Consider the following 5,000-nt stretch of genomic DNA (forward strand, 5'->3'; position numbering starts at 1 on the left):
GGGCTGGATGGGGCTTTCGTATAGCAGGGACGGTGCTGCCTCTCGCTTCGCTCGCTGTCCGCCGCTCGCCGCTCGCTCGTGCAGCCAAAAATGGCCAGTTTTGGCCCGTTTTTGGGCCGTTTTGGCCAGTTTTTGGCCTGTTCTTGCATTGCGCGGTGACCGTCGAGAGCGGAGCAAAACGTCAGCCATCTCAGCACCCTGGAACCCCCCGGGTGGCACAGGGCTGGATGGGGCTTTCGTATAGCAGGGACGGTGCTGCCTCTCGCTTCGCTCGCTGTCCGCCGCTCGCCGCTCGCTCGTGCAGCCAAAAATGGCCAGTTTTGGCCCGTTTTTGGGCCGTTTTGGCCAGTTTTTGGCCTGTTCTTGCATTGCGCGGTGACCGTCGAGAGCGGAGCAAAACGTCAGCCATCTCAGCACCCTGGAACCCCCCGGGTGGCACAGGGCTGGATGGGGCTTTCGTATAGCAGGGACGGTGCTGCCTCTCGCTTCGCTCGCTGTCCGCCGCTCGCCGCTCGCTCGTGCAGCCAAAAATGGCCAGTTTTGGCCCGTTTTTGGGCCGTTTTGGCCAGTTTTTGGCCTGTTCTTGCATTGCGCGGTGACCGTCGAGAGCGGAGCAAAACGTCAGCCATCTCAGCACCCTGGAACCCCCCGGGTGGCACAGGGCTGGATGGGGCTTTCGTATAGCAGGGACGGTGCTGCCTCTCGCTTCGCTCGCTGTCCGCCGCTCGCCGCTCGCTCGTGCAGCCAAAAATGGCCAGTTTTGGCCCGTTTTTGGGCCGTTTTGGCCAGTTTTTGGCCTGTTCTTGCATTGCGCGGTGACCGTCGAGAGCGGAGCAAAACGTCAGCCATCTCAGCACCCTGGAACCCCCCGGGTGGCACAGGGCTGGATGGGGCTTTCGTATAGCAGGGACGGTGCTGCCTCTCGCTTCGCTCGCTGTCCGCCGCTCGCCGCTCGCTCGTGCAGCCAAAAATGGCCAGTTTTGGCCCGTTTTTGGGCCGTTTTGGCCAGTTTTTGGCCTGTTCTTGCATTGCGCGGTGACCGTCGAGAGCGGAGCAAAACGTCAGCCATCTCAGCACCCTGGAACCCCCCGGGTGGCACAGGGCTGGATGGGGCTTTCGTATAGCAGGGACGGTGCTGCCTCTCGCTTCGCTCGCTGTCCGCCGCTCGCCGCTCGCTCGTGCAGCCAAAAATGGCCAGTTTTGGCCCGTTTTTGGGCCGTTTTGGCCAGTTTTTGGCCTGTTCTTGCATTGCGCGGTGACCGTCGAGAGCGGAGCAAAACGTCAGCCATCTCAGCACCCTGGAACCCCCCGGGTGGCACAGGGCTGGATGGGGCTTTCGTATAGCAGGGACGGTGCTGCCTCTCGCTTCGCTCGCTGTCCGCCGCTCGCCGCTCGCTCGTGCAGCCAAAAATGGCCAGTTTTGGCCCGTTTTTGGGCCGTTTTGGCCAGTTTTTGGCCTGTTCTTGCATTGCGCGGTGACCGTCGAGAGCGGAGCAAAACGTCAGCCATCTCAGCACCCTGGAACCCCCCGGGTGGCACAGGGCTGGATGGGGCTTTCGTATAGCAGGGACGGTGCTGCCTCTCGCTTCGCTCGCTGTCCGCCGCTCGCCGCTCGCTCGTGCAGCCAAAAATGGCCAGTTTTGGCCCGTTTTTGGGCCGTTTTGGCCAGTTTTTGGCCTGTTCTTGCATTGCGCGGTGACCGTCGAGAGCGGAGCAAAACGTCAGCCATCTCAGCACCCTGGAACCCCCCGGGTGGCACAGGGCTGGATGGGGCTTTCGTATAGCAGGGACGGTGCTGCCTCTCGCTTCGCTCGCTGTCCGCCGCTCGCCGCTCGCTCGCGCAGCCAAAAATGGCCAGTTTTGGCCCGTTTTTGGGCCGTTTTGGCCAGTTTTTGGCCTGTTCTTGCATTGCGCGGTGACCGTCGAGAGCGGAGCAAAACGTCAGCCATCTCAGCACCCTGGAACCCCCCGGGTGGCACAGGGCTGGATGGGGCTTTCGTATAGCAGGGACGGTGCTGCCTCTCGCTTCGCTCGCTGTCCGCCGCTCGCCGCTCGCTCGTGCAGCCAAAAATGGCCAGTTTTGGCCCGTTTTTGGGCCGTTTTGGCCAGTTTTTGGCCTGTTCTTGCATTGCGCGGTGACCGTCGAGAGCGGAGCAAAACGTCAGCCATCTCAGCACCCTGGAACCCCCCCCGGGTGGCACAGGGCTGGATGGGGCTTTCGTATAGCAGGGACGGTGCTGCCTCTCGCTTCGCTCGCTGTCCGCCGCTCGCCGCTCGCTCGTGCAGCCAAAAATGGCCAGTTTTGGCCCGTTTTTGGGCCGTTTTGGCCAGTTTTTGGCCTGTTCTTGCATTGCGCGGTGACCGTCGAGAGCGGAGCAAAACGTCAGCCATCTCAGCACCCTGGAACCCCCCGGGTGGCACAGGGCTGGATGGGGCTTTCGTATAGCAGGGACGGTGCTGCCTCTCGCTTCGCTCGCTGTCCGCCGCTCGCCGCTCGCTCGTGCAGCCAAAAATGGCCAGTTTTGGCCCGTTTTTGGGCCGTTTTGGCCAGTTTTTGGCCTGTTCTTGCATTGCGCGGTGACCGTCGAGAGCGGAGCAAAACGTCAGCCATCTCAGCACCCTGGAACCCCCCGGGTGGCACAGGGCTGGATGGGGCTTTCGTATAGCAGGGACGGTGCTGCCTCTCGCTTCGCTCGCTGTCCGCCGCTCGCCGCTCGCTCGCGCAGCCAAAAATGGCCAGTTTTGGCCCGTTTTTGGGCCGTTTTGGCCAGTTTTTGGCCTGTTCTTGCATTGCGCGGTGACCGTCGAGAGCGGAGCAAAACGTCAGCCATCTCAGCACCCTGGAACCCCCCGGGTGGCACAGGGCTGGATGGGGCTTTCGTATAGCAGGGACGGTGCTGCCTCTCGCTTCGCTCGCTGTCCGCCGCTCGCCGCTCGCTCGTGCAGCCAAAAATGGCCAGTTTTGGCCCGTTTTTGGGCCGTTTTGGCCAGTTTTTGGCCTGTTCTTGCATTGCGCGGTGACCGTCGAGAGCGGAGCAAAACGTCAGCCATCTCAGCACCCTGGAACCCCCCGGGTGGCACAGGGCTGGATGGGGCTTTCGTATAGCAGGGACGGTGCTGCCTCTCGCTTCGCTCGCTGTCCGCCGCTCGCCGCTCGCTCGTGCAGCCAAAAATGGCCAGTTTTGGCCCGTTTTTGGGCCGTTTTGGCCAGTTTTTGGCCTGTTCTTGCATTGCGCGGTGACCGTCGAGAGCGGAGCAAAACGTCAGCCATCTCAGCACCCTGGAACCCCCCGGGTGGCACAGGGCTGGATGGGGCTTTCGTATAGCAGGGACGGTGCTGCCTCTCGCTTCGCTCGCTGTCCGCCGCTCGCCGCTCGCTCGTGCAGCCAAAAATGGCCAGTTTTGGCCCGTTTTTGGGCCGTTTTGGCCAGTTTTTGGCCTGTTCTTGCATTGCGCGGTGACCGTCGAGAGCGGAGCAAAACGTCAGCCATCTCAGCACCCTGGAACCCCCCGGGTGGCACAGGGCTGGATGGGGCTTTCGTATAGCAGGGACGGTGCTGCCTCTCGCTTCGCTCGCTGTCCGCCGCTCGCCGCTCGCTCGCGCAGCCAAAAATGGCCAGTTTTGGCCCGTTTTTGGGCCGTTTTGGCCAGTTTTTGGCCTGTTCTTGCATTGCGCGGTGACCGTCGAGAGCGGAGCAAAACGTCAGCCATCTCAGCACCCTGGAACCCCCCGGGTGGCACAGGGCTGGATGGGGCTTTCGTATAGCAGGGACGGTGCTGCCTCTCGCTTCGCTCGCTGTCCGCCGCTCGCCGCTCGCGCAGCCAAAAATGGCCAGTTTTGGCCCGTTTTTGGGCCGTTTTGGCCAGTTTTTGGCCTGTTCTTGCATTGCGCGGTGACCGTCGAGAGCGGAGCAAAACGTCAGCCATCTCAGCACCCTGGAACCCCCCGGGTGGCACAGGGCTGGATGGGGCTTTCGTATAGCAGGGACGGTGCTGCCTCTCGCTTCGCTCGCTGTTCGCCGCTCGCCGCTCGCTCGCGCAGCCAAAAATGGCCAGTTTTGGCCCGTTTTTGGGCTGTTTTGGCCAGTTTTTGGCCTGTTCTTGCGTGGTGCGGTGACCGTCGTGAGCGGAGCAAAACGTCAGCCATCTCAGCACCCTGGAACCCCCCGGGTGGCACAGGGCTGGATGGGGCTTTCGTATAGCAGGGACGGTGCTGCCTCTCGCTTCGCTCGCTGTTCGCCGCTCGCCGCTCGCTCGCGCAGCCAAAAATGGCCAGTTTTGGCCCGTTTTTGGGCTGTTTTGGCCTGTTTTTGGGCTGTTCTTGTGTGGCGCGGTGACCGTCGTGAGCGGAGCAAAATGTCAGCCATCTCAGCACCCTGGAACCCCCCGGGTGGCACAGGGCTGGATGGGGCTTTCGTATAGCAGGGACGGTGCTGCCTCGCGCTTCGCTCGCTGTTCGCCGCTCTCCGCTCGCTCGCGCAGCAAAAAATGGCCAGTTTTGGCCCGTTTTTGGGCTGTTTTGGCCAGTTTTTGGCCTGTTCTTGCGTGCCGCGGCGACCGTCGTGAGCGGAGCAAAACGTCAGCCATCTCAGCACCCTGGAACCCCCCGGGTGGCACAGGGCTGGATGGGGCTTTCGTATAGCAGGGACGGTGCTGCCTCTCGCTTCGCTCGCTGTCCGCCGCTCGCTGCTCGCTCGCGCAGCCAAAAATGGCCAGTTTTGGCCCGTTTTTGGGCTGTTTTGGCCTGTTTTTGGGCTGTTCTTGTGTGCCGCGGCGACCGTCGTGAGCGGAGCAAAATGTCAGCCATCTCAGCACCCTGGAACCCCCCGGGTGGCACAGGGCTGGATGGGGCTTTCGTATAGCAGGGACGGTGCTGCCTCTCGCTTCGCTCGCTGTCCGCCGCTCGCCGCTCGCTCGCGCAGCCAAAAATGGCCAGTTTTGGCCCGTTTTTGGGCCGTTTTGGCCAGTTTTTGGCCTGTTCTTGCGTTGCGCGGTGACCG

Source organism: Musa acuminata, unplaced genomic scaffold (genome assembly GCF_036884655.1).
Source record: "Musa acuminata AAA Group cultivar baxijiao unplaced genomic scaffold, Cavendish_Baxijiao_AAA HiC_scaffold_466, whole genome shotgun sequence".
Taxonomy (NCBI): domain Eukaryota; kingdom Viridiplantae; phylum Streptophyta; class Magnoliopsida; order Zingiberales; family Musaceae; genus Musa; species Musa acuminata.